General features: G+C 37.0%; 1 protein-coding gene across 1 annotated transcript in view; it reads left to right on the plus strand.

Annotated features, from left to right (window-relative positions):
• Positions 1 to 12,571, plus strand: part of LOC127831777 (uncharacterized) — a 216,552-nt gene that overhangs the window by 113,965 nt on the left and 90,016 nt on the right. The window lies entirely within an intron of this gene.

Raw genomic sequence — 12,571 nt, forward strand, 5'->3', positions numbered from 1 at the left:
GTGGCAATGTGAAAATGGCTATGTGCAAACAGCATAAACCAGGACCAGCATGCCTAGTAAAACTCGCAGTCTGTTCAGGTTTAATGCTGTTGTGGCCATCAGTATCTAAAGGTTGGAAATGAAGTCTTTAAAACAATAATCTGGTAAGAAAGGTCTTTGTGAAATTTAACTTTCTAAGGGACTACAAACACCATAAAATAAGTATCTAAGTGTTATAAAGGGTAAAGTAGTGAATTTCTTGAATGGTTAGGAATGTTATCATCTAATCTATTGCTTTTTAACCCTTTCCCTCTCGGAGGCAAAGTAAAAATGGCTATGTGCAAACAGCATAAAACAAGAACAGCCTGCGAGAAACTTGCAGTCTGTTCAGGTTTTATGTTGTTGCTGCTCATCAGTATCTATTGTTGAAAATGAAGCCTTTAAAATTTGAAACTAGTAAAGAGGTCTTGAATTTTATTTAACTTGCTGATGGACTACAAATGCGTTCAAACTATGTTTATAAGTGAAAAAGGGTTTATTATCAACTTAATCAGAATGAATTTTAAATGAAATTGGTAAATGATATCATATTGTTGATTAACATTTGTTGTAAGTTTCACTAGCATTTCTGTTTTCTTAGTAATTGTATGCAATAAAATAAAGTCAGATTTTGAAATGATTACAAAAGTTTTTAAGAACTATAATTGACTAGTATACAGATTAGTATGTTAATCAAATTAATTATAACTTTATGTAGTCAAATGTTAATGTTTTTTGTGCGGTTCTGGAGTATCTACCTCACCTGCCACGTGATGTTCAGGCTGTATACAAGGAGACTGCTGACATCTTGCGTTATTTGTGACAAATATCAGAAACCATCAACGCAGATATACGGCCAGGTACGTTCAATGTTGTACAGCCAGGTACGTTCAATTGTTGCATGATTTAGATTTTTCATCTTATCTTTCTGATTAATACTAAATTGTAATTGATCAGGGTATATATATATATGTGTGTTTATAGGGTCATCGCCCTGTGTTTTTCTACATGAAGTTTATGTAGATAAAGTTTTATTTACGCTTTTAAATGAAAAGAAATAGATTGATACATTTCCAGAAACATTAACATTATATGGTTGAGAAAAGATATACATGTGATACATGTAAATTAGCGGACCAAATCTTCAATAACTATTTGGTCAATGTAAATATTTCTTTGATATTTTATCTAACATGTTTTTTATGTCCCACCCACTATAGTGGGGGACATATTGTTTTTGCCCTGTCTGTTGGTGTGTTGGTTTGGGCCACTTTAACATTGCCATAACTTCATATTTGCATGCATGTGTATCTTATGGAGCTGTACATTTTGAGTGGTGAAAAGTCAAGGTCAAAGTCATCCTTCAAGGTCAAAGGTCAAATATATGGGTCAAAAATTGCTCAATTTAATGAACACGTGCAATATTGAAGATGGCAACTTGATATTTAGCATGCATGTGTATCTCATGGAGCTGCACATTTTGAGTGTTGAAAGGTCAAGGTCATCCTTCAAGTTCAAAAATCAAATATATGGGGACATACTGTTTCACAAACACATCGCTTGTTTTTTGTGCTTAATTATGCCCCCCTTCGAGAAGAGGGGATATATTGCATTGCTCCTGTCGGGTGGTCGGTCTGTCGCTCCGTCCAACAGGTGGTTGTCAGATGATAACTCAAGAACGCTTGGGCCGAGGATCATGAAACTTCATAGGTACATTGATCATGACTCGCAGATGACCCCTATTGATTTTGAGGTCACTAGGTCAAGGTCAAGGTCATGGTGACCCCGAAATAGTAAAATGGTTTCCAGATGATAACTGAAGAACGCATACGCCTAGGATCATGAACTTCATGGGTAGATTGATCATGACTTGCAGATGACCCCTATTGATTTTGAGGTCACTAGGTCAAAGGTCAAGGTGACCCAAAATAGTAAAATTGCTTTCGGATGATAACTCAAGAACGCTACGCCTAGGATCATGAAACTTCATGGGTAGATTGATCATGACTCGCAGATGACCTCTATTGATTTTGAGGTCACTAGGTCAAAGGTCAAGGTCACGGTGACCCGAAATAGTAAAATTGTTTTTCGGATGATAACTCAAGAACGCATACGCCTAGGATCATTTAACTTCATAGGTAGATTGATCATGACTCACAGATGACCCCTATTGATTTTGAGGTCACAAGGTCAAGGTCACGGTGACCCGAAATAGTAAAATGATTTTGGATGATAACTCAAGAACGCTTTTGCTTAGGATCATGACACTTCATAGGTACATTGAGCGTGACTCGCAGATGACCCCTATTGATTTTCAGGTCACTAGGTCAAAGGTCAAGGTCACAGTGACAAAAAACGAATTCACACAATGGCTGCCACTACAACGGACAGCCCATATGGGGGGCATGCATGTTTTACAAACAGCCCTTGTTTTATTTATTTTTTTAAATTTATGAATATATATTTTACTGATTTACTTAGAATAACTGATTAATATATTGCTTGATTGGAGATGGGGGAGTTCATTCCTTTCCTCATCATCATGCTGTTGCAAATATTGAAGACATATGTATTTAAAAATCTTATGTGAATTTCTGTTGGTGCAGGTTCACATGCCAACTTGCAATCACTGAGATCAACTACAACATTGAGAACGATATCTGCCCCACACCATCCCCCCAGCACAGGTCACAGAGTCCAACAAACCATCCAAATATCCGCAACCTGAATTTCGAATTTGCTGTCGACCTTGACACAAAGAACCAGTCCCAGTCCAAGAATGATTCAGTTACGCTTGATCATTTACCTCTTCATCGGGATGTTGTTCTTGCGCCTTTACCTGGGTCCCGGCCAAGGGCTGACAGTATAAGTGCCAGACTTAATTCACCACTGATGTTGAAGAAGCATTTAAAGAGTTCAGGTCTAAATGCGGAGTGGTTTGACACATTTGAGCAGTGCCTTCATGTCACAAACCAGATGGAGGCTGTCATGGCATACCATTACAGAGATGAGGGAAAAACAGGATGTTACATGTTTGAAGAGATATATTCATTCGCTGATGGTGATATTGAAATGGGATGCGAAGATAATCAACCCGAAACTGTTGACTTTCCGGAAAGGCCAAGGAGTTGGTCTGAAGGTCATTGTGACAAGAAATTCAAACTGAACCACTTGGAGAAGGATATAGAAGAGTTTCTAGATCAAAGGGCAAGTATTGTTTGAAGGAAGAAGATGTAATAAAAACTAGTTTGTATGCTAAAGTTGAAGTGGGGATGAAATAATTCTATGTTTATTATTATGCCCCCCTTCGAAGAAGAGGGGGTATATTGCTTTGCACATGTCGGTCAGTCGGTCCGTCCACCAGTGGTTTCCGGATAATTACTCAAGAACGCTTAGGCCTAGGATCATGAAACTTCATAGGTACATTGATCATGACTCGCAGATGACCCCTATTGATTTTCAGGTCACTAGGTCAAAGGTCTAGGTCACGGTGATCCGAAATAGTAAAATGGTTTCCGGGTGATAACTCAAGAATGCTTAGGCCTAGGATCATGAAACTTGATAGGTAGATTGATCATGACTCGCAGATGACCCCTATTCATTTTCAGGTCACTAGGTCAAAGGTCAAGGTCACAGTGACCCGAAATAGTAAAATGGTTTCCGGATGATAACTCAAGAACGCTTCGGCCTAGGATCATGAAACTTGATAGGTAGATTGATCATGACTTGCAGATGACCCCTATTGATTTTCAGGTCACTAGGTCAAAGGTCAAGGTCACAGTGACCCGAAATAGTAAAATGGTTTCGGATGATAACTCAAGAACGCTTATGCCTAGGATCATGAAACTTGATAGGTAGATTGATCATGACTTGCAGATGACCCCTATTGATTTTCAGGTCACTGGTTTTATGTTTTTTTTGTAGAATAATTTAGGGCTCCCGCTGCCTATCACAATTGTTGCAGGGTGCAAAAGTTTAAGAAAATTAAAGATCAACTTTTTGATTTGCGAAAACAGGTGGCATATTGCATATTTTCTATTTAGTTTTAAAAAATAACGGCATGATTGACTTGTCTTGAAACAAGTGCATGTGCGAGTACATTATATCACTGGATACTATTTACCTGACTGACAAAAGCATGTTTATGGGAATCACTTGAGCAGATAAAACCAGTGTAAACATGCTTCAAGGGTATTGATTGTTATCATATCACTAATGGCCTTTGTTTTAGAGAGGCTTTCAGCTGATACTCATGTCACAGGATGAGTTTTTCCGCTTCACAAACACTTAATTCTAAACACTTAAAAGAAATAACAAAACAAATAGAATAAAAGAGCACATTGGGACATGTGGTTTACTTTCATTCGGAAGCTGACCTTTAAAACGTAATAATAGGCCAATTTTGTCTGGATTGTCATCACCTTGGCGTCGGCGTTGGCGTCCGGTTAAGTTTTGCGTTTTAGGTCCACTTTTCTCAGAAAGTATCAATGCTATTGCATTCAAACTTGGTACACTTACTTACTATCATGAGGGGACTGGGCAGGCAAAGTAAGATAACTCTGGCGTGCATTTTGACTGAATTATGTGCCCTTTTTATACTTAGAAAATTGAAAATTTTGGTTAAGTTTTGCGTTTAGGTCCACTTTTTTCAGAAAGTATCAATGCTATTGCATTCAAACTTGGTACACTTACTTACTATCATGAGGGGACTGGGCAGGCAAACTAAGATAACTCTGGCGTGCATTTTGACAGAATAATGTGCCCTTTTTATACTTAGAAAATTGAAAATTTTGGTTAAGTTTTGTGTTTAGGTCCATTTATTCCTTAAGTATGAAAGCTATTGCTTTCATACTTGCAACACTTACTAACTATCATAAGGGGACTGTGCAGGCAAAGTAATGTAACTCTGACTGGCATTTGACAGAATTATGTGCCCTTTTTATACTATGTCGTTCATTGTGAGAAAATTGAAAATTTGGTTATGTTTTGTGTTTAGGTCCACTTCATTCCTACAGTATCAAAGCTATTGCTTTCATACTTGCAACACTTATTAACTATCGTAAGGGGACTGTGCAGGCAAAGTTATGTAACTCTGACTGGCATTTGGACGGAATTATGGGCCCTTTATACTTAGAAATTGAAAGTTTGGTTAAGTTTTGTGTTTTGGTCCACTTTACCCCTAAAGTATCATAGATATTGCTTTCATACTTGGAACACTCGCAAACTATCATAAGGGTACAGTAAAAGGACAAGTTGCATAACTCTGGATGTCATTTTTACGGAATTATGGCCCTTTTTTGACTTAGTAACTTTGAATATATGGTTAAATTTTGTGTTTTGATCCACTTTACTTCTTAAGTATCAAGGCTATTGCTTTCAAACTTTCACGCTATCATGAGGTTACTGTACCTGGCAAGTTGAATTTTACCTTGACCTTTGAATGACCTTGACTCTCACAAATGACCACCACACCCTCACACTATACCCCCCCCCCCCCCACCCAACCCCCTCCCCAAATTTTTTTTTTTTAAATGGTTAAAAAACAAAACTATTTATTTTGATTATTTTATGTTTGAAATACCGTCCAACCATCGCACCCAAGAATCCCCCCCCCACCCGAATTCCCCCACCCGAATCCCCCCCCCTAAATTTTTTTTTTTTTTTTAAGATCATCTCACAAATTACCACCACACCCTCACACTATACCCCCCACCTCACCCCCCCATTTTTTTTTTGAAACGGTTTAAAAAACACAAATATTTATTTTTATTATTTTATGTTTGAAATACCGTCCAATCATCGCACCCAAGAATACGCACCCCCCCCCCCCCCCCCCCCCCCCCCCCGATTTTTTTTTCCTTTTTTTCGCATTTTTGGAAGATAATGTAATAAATGTCCACACCCCCACACAATGCACCCCTCTTCACTCCACCCCTCCCTCCTTTGTGATTGAAAATGAGAGTCCCTTCACCTTTAAAAGAAAATAGATGAGCGTTCTGCACCCCCAAGGCGGTGCTCTTGTCAATAGATGTTTTCATTGTTAAAACCATTTTAAATTAAAACTTATTTTAATGTGTCTTTTATAATTAGTAAATATGTAGATATTGTCTTTCTGTGTGTGTTAAAACTAGTTCTTTAGAGTTTTAAAAGATTATGAGATACTTGTGTTTCTGTGTGTCACATTATTCCTACATCTGTCTGTATGTACATTGTTCCTAAATATATACACACATGGATCTCCTAACAATCGTTACAAAGTCAATTCAAACTTGAACAATACAATATGGAAAATGTTCCAGATGGCGGCATACAATATTAAGTTATAAAAGTCAATGAAAATTGTGTTTTTTGTATGAATATTTGTTTCAAGTGTGCTGTAATGAAAGTGGCTTGGACATTGTTAAATCATTTCTATGAAAAATACAATGAATAAAGGTATGACTTCTGTAGAAGCAGATACATTTGGCAACAACTCAAGGTGATTAAGATCACTTTTGATGAACAGGGAAGATTTCTGTATTATTTTCAGATACAGTCTGTATCATTTTTAGATACAGAAGTCAATTTAAATATTGACATAATATCAGGCTGTTCACAATATTATAAAAGAAATACATTTGCATACTTCATTTCATTATTATTATATCCCCATTACCATTGGTAATGGGGGCTATATAGGAGTAACTTTGTCGTCGGTTGGATGGTCGGTCTGTCGGTCTGTCCCGAAATTTCATCCGATCTTCACCAAACTTGGTCACAAGTTGTATCTTGATGATGTTTAGGTCAAGTTTGAATATGGGTCATGCCGGGTCAAAAACTAGGTCACGGGGTCACTTAGTGTGTTTTAAACCGAAAGTTTTTCGGGATCATAACTATGTCATTTATCGTTAGATTTTAAAATTACTCTGCACATTTGTTCACCATCATTGGACGGTGTGTCGCGTGAAAAATGTACGTCAATATCTGCAAGGTCAAGGTCACACTTTGAGTTCAAAGATTAAAAATGGCCATAAATGAGCTTGTCTGGGCAATAACTATGTCGTTCATTGTGAGATTTTAAAATCATTTGGCACATTTGTTCACCGTCATTGGACGGTGTTTCGCGCGAAAGAATTCAGTCGTTATCTCCAAGGTCAAGGTCACACTTGGAGTTCAAAGGTCAAAAATGGCCATAAATGAGCTTGTCTAGGCCATAACTATGTCATTCATTGTGAGGTTTTAAAATCATTTGGCATATATGTTCACCATCAATGGACGGTGTGTCGCGCGATAGAATTACGTCGATAACTCCAAGGTCAAGGTCACACTGTGAGTTCAAAGGTCAAAAATGGCCATAAATGAGCTTGTCCGGGCCATAACTATGTTGTTCATTGTGAGATTTTAAAATCATTTGGCACATTTGTTCACCATTACTGGACGGTGTGTCACGTGAAAGAATTACGTCGATATCTGCAACGTCAATGTCACACTGTGAGTTCAAAGGTAAAGAATGGCCACAAATGATCTTGTCGGGGCAATAACGATGTCATTTATTGTGAGATTTAAAAAAAACCTGGTACATTTGTTCACAATCATAGGACGATGTGTCATGCGAAACATATGTCCATAACTCCAAGGTCTAGGTCACACTTGGAGTTCAAAAGTAAAAAAATGGCCATAAAATTGAAAGAATTCAAGAGTTCAAAGTTCGAAAAGGTCATAAATAATAATGGCATTATAATTCTTAAAAATCGCCATAAATTTGATTCTCTTGTTTTGTGAAGACAGCATGCAAAATAGTCTGTGTCAATACGTCACGTCTGTGACAAAGCTCTAGTTTCATATTGATATGTTCAAGATGTTAGACCCGTATTTTTGTACTGTTTTTAGCTCACCTGAGCACAACGTGCTCATGGTGAGCTTTTGGGATCGCCTTTTGTCCGTCGTCCGTCTGTCTTCAACATTTTGCCTTGTGAACACTCTAGAGGCCACATTTCTTGTCCGATCTTCATGAAACTTGGTCAGAACATTTGTCCCAATGATACCTCGACTGAGTTCGAAACTGGGTCAAAAACTAGGTCACTAGGTCAACCAAAAGAAAAAAATTGTGAACACTGTTGAAGTCACATTTGATGCCCTATGTTCATGTAACTTTGTAAAAATGTTTGTCTTAATGATATGTTTGGTGTGTTTAAAAATGGTTCCGGTCCGTTGAAAAACATGGCCGCCTGGGGGCGGGGCAGTATTCCTTATATGGCTATAGAGAAACCTTGTGAACACTCTAGAAGTCACAATTTTTGCCCAATCATCATGAAACTTTGTCAAAACATTGGTTTGATTGATATCTCGGATGAGTCCAAAAATGGTCCTGATCGGTGAAAAAACATGGCCGCCAGGGGGCAGGGCAGTTTTCTCAATATGTATATAGTGAAAACACGTGAACACTCTAGAAGTCACATTTTTGGTCCAATCTTCATGAAATTTGGTCAGAACATTTTTTCCTGGATACATCGGTTGAGTTTGAAAATGGTTCGGATCAGTATAAAAACATGGCCACCAGGGGGAGGGGGGTCTTTTTCCTTATATTTATAAAGTAAAAAAGCTTGTGAACATATTTTTTGCCTAATCATCATGAAATTTTATCAAAACATTGGTTATGTGGATATCTCGGACGAGTTTGAAAATAGTCGTGAACATTTAAAAAACATGGCCACCAAGGGGTGGAGCAGTTTTCTTTATATGTATATAGTGAAAACATGTGAACAGTCTATAAGACACATTTTTTGCCCAATCTTAATGAAATTTGTTCAGAACATTTGTTTCCTTGATATGACGGTTGAGTTCAAAAATGGTTCAGATCTGTAAAAAAACATGACCGCCAGAGGGGGGGGGGTATTTTTCCTTATATTTGTATAGTAAAAAAAGCTTGTGAACAATCTAGAAGTCACATTTTTTGTCCAATCATCATAAAACTTGGTCAAAACATTGGTTTTATGTATATCTTGTTATGATATCTAGGCCGAGTTTCTTTATGGTTGAGGTCTGTTGAAAAACATGGCTTTATAGTGTAACCTTGTTTACACTCTACTATGAAATTACCGATGTACAGGTTGAATGAAATTTATGCATATTATGATATTCGTGATTTCCACGAAATCATGTGAATATAAATTCTGCCGATAAGATATACAGTTACATTGCCAATTTTTTTATTATTTTTTTTTGTTCCTCTCTGAAGAGGATTATTATGTTTATGATAGGTTGGGGATGAAGTGCAACAAACATATTTTTGCCATCTGAAAACCCTTTATTAAATATTCTCAATTGATTTCACAGAAAATAGGCTTGTCAGGAATGCATTCTTATTTCTCCATTGATCCGATTCTTCCACCTGCTTATCAGCAACTAATTTATTCTCTATTGACTGTGCCTGAATTGTTAATTTAATGTAACAGGCTTGCAGCTTAGAAGCCCTTAGTCCCTAGAAATAGGCCCCAGCTGGGAACTCGCATCAATGACCTTCAGACTGATAAGAGTGGAACACAAATTGTTATGGCACACAGTTAATGGATGTCAGGTCCGTAGTTTAGTGTGATTATCAAAGATTTGTGTTAAACATAGGGTTGATTGTTGTTTAAATTGGAAATATCATTGCAAGGCGAGTCTGAAAATGTTCCAGTTTGTTAAAAAGCAAGGCCCTGAGGTGGGTGGCAGATTTCTTTTTATTGCTATAGTAAAACATTTTGAACTCTCTATAAGGCACATTTTAGTTAAATATTAATGAAACATGCTGAAAACATATGTTCCTATAATATCTTGATTTAATTTGAAAATGGCTCCAGTGCTCTGAAGAGCATGGTTTCCAGGGGCAAGCGAATTTCTTCTTGTGAACCTTATGATGATATTTATGTTTCATGAAGTACTTTTATTATTTTGAACTCCACCTTCCCAGAATAGTTTAGTTCCTTTGGGTCTCAGGTGAGCGCCTTAGGGCCCATGGCCCTCTTGTTAATTATTGCATTAGGATACCCATCAATAAGAATGTTAATGTGTTTGTTAAAGCCACTGAAGCTTTTTATAGTGTTGTTTTTATATGTAAATACTCTGTATTGACAGAGATGTTTTTGTTGCGGTGCTTAAGAAAAATAACACCATTTTATTTATGCTTTTGTTCCTTGTTAAATCACTTTTTATAAAATGATAAAATAAAAGTAAGTTAAATTTAAAACAAAATCATTGGTGCTACACTTCCTTGTGCATTTCTTTTTTTGTAGCATATCTCAGGGAATTTTTTATAAATACTTTGTTTAATAATTATATGCTATGCTTTAAAATGTTGTATATAATTTAATTTTATTGTGCTGTTTACTAGTATTCACATTTTAGTTCTATTTATTTATCTTCTTTATATTGTGCATTAATATTTTTCAGATAAAACCGTTCTATTTCTGACATATGCCAGTATTGAAAATCGAAAATTAAAAACTGTAAAATAGATCTGTATCAAATCTTTCTGTGCACTTGTTTAGATACCTCATGCATTGTACGTTATAAATTTTGAACTCAGGCTGCACAATAAACCTTTAAATACCAGAAAGCAACCTTGTTCTATTTTTGGTGTGTTCAGGGGTTATGTGTACTTACCGGTAATCACAATATCTTGAAATGAAGTGCGGTGATATCAGCAATACCGGTATTTATTGTGACCCAGAGTTGATACACTTTAAAGTACTTGACTGAATTAATGGCACGTAAGTCACTAAGTGGAACCAGAGCATGTGAAATCAGGGGAGATGATAACTCAGTTTATAAATGTATACCCTATTTTAACCCTTTGAGTGCTGGAACCGAATTTAAAAGGCCTTTGCAAACAGTTTGGATCCAAGCTGTTTGCTATTCTGATAGTATTCTTTGAAAAAAATGAAAGAAAATGCTAATTTTAGAAATTCAGCAGAAGACATTTTAGCACACGACAAATTTCCCAGCATGCAAAGGGTTAATGGATATGGGAGGTTCATATTAAGGCTGGTGTGCCATTATATGCTGTGAATGCTCCTCAATTTGAGGGTTAAATAAAAGGCAGTGAATGTCTTGTATGTAATGATATTGGTGTACTAGTATTTGTAAAACAGTAAGGCTTACCGGCATAGTAATCATGCCCCCATTACTATTGGTAATGGGGGCTATATAGGAGTCACTTTGTTGGTCGGTCTGTCTGTCCCGAAATTTCATCCGATCTTCACCAAACTTGGTCACAAGTTGTATGTAGATGATGTATAGGTCAAGTTTGAATATGGGTCATGCTGGGTCAAAAACTAGGTCACGGGGTCACTTAGTGTGTTTTTAACCGAAAGTTTGTCTGGACTATAACTACGTCGTTTATCAAATCTCACAATGAATGACATAGTTATGGCCCGGAAAAGCTCATTTATGGCCATTTTTAACCAGGTTTTCCGAAGGAAAAAACTGGTTATTAGATTGGCGAATGCGGGCGGGCTGGCGGGCGGGCGGAACAAGCTTGTCCGGGCCATAACTTTGTCGTTCATTGTGAGATTTTAAAATCATTTGGCATATTTGTTAACCATCATTAGACGGTGTGTCGGGCAAAAAAATTACGTCAATATCTCCAAGGTCAAGGTCACACTTTGAGTTAAAATGTAAAAAATAGCCATAAATGAGCTTGTCTGGGCTATAACTATGTCATTCATTATGAGATTTTAAAATCATTTGGCACATTTGTTCACCATCATGGGACGGTGTGTCGCACAAAAGAATCACGTCAATATCTCCAATGTCAAGGTCGCCACGACTAAAAATAGATTTATTTTAAAACAAACTTACAAAGGGGGTTAATTTTGTTTGTTCATTTCAAAAGTTCAGTTTGAGTTGTCTCTCTTTATCAGATTTTTTTTCACAATGAAAACCTGGTTTTGTGACAATTTTGTCCCTTGTTGACCTTTGAACTCAAAGTGTGACTTTGACCTTGGAGATATCGACGTTATTCTTTTGCATGACAAACCGTTGAATGATGGTGAATAAATGTGACCAATGATTTAAAATCTCACAATGAACGACATAGTTAAGGCCCTGACGAGCTCATTTATGGCCATGTGTGACCTTTGAACTCAACACTTGACCTTGGACATATTGATGTAATTCTTTCGCATGACACACCGTCCAATGATGGTGAACAAATGATTTTAAAGTCTCACAATAAATGACAAAGTTATGGCCCGGACAAGCTCATTTATGGGCATTTTAACCTTTGAACTCCAAGTGTGACCTTGACCTTGGAGATATCAACGTACTTCTTTTTGCACGAGCCACCATCCCATGATGGGGAACAAATGTACCAAGTCATTTTAAAATCTAACAAAAAATGACATAGTTATTGTCTGGACAAACTTTCAGGACCGACCAACCAACCGACCGACAAAGTGACTCCTATATAGCCTCCATTACCAATGGTAATGGCATGACACAACGTCCAATGATTGTGAACAAATGTACAGAGTAATTTTAAAATCTCACAATGAATGACATAGTTATGGCCCGGACAAGATCATTTATGGCC

The sequence above is a fragment of the Dreissena polymorpha genome, chromosome 1 (genome assembly GCF_020536995.1).
Source record: "Dreissena polymorpha isolate Duluth1 chromosome 1, UMN_Dpol_1.0, whole genome shotgun sequence".
NCBI lineage: Eukaryota > Metazoa > Mollusca > Bivalvia > Myida > Dreissenidae > Dreissena > Dreissena polymorpha.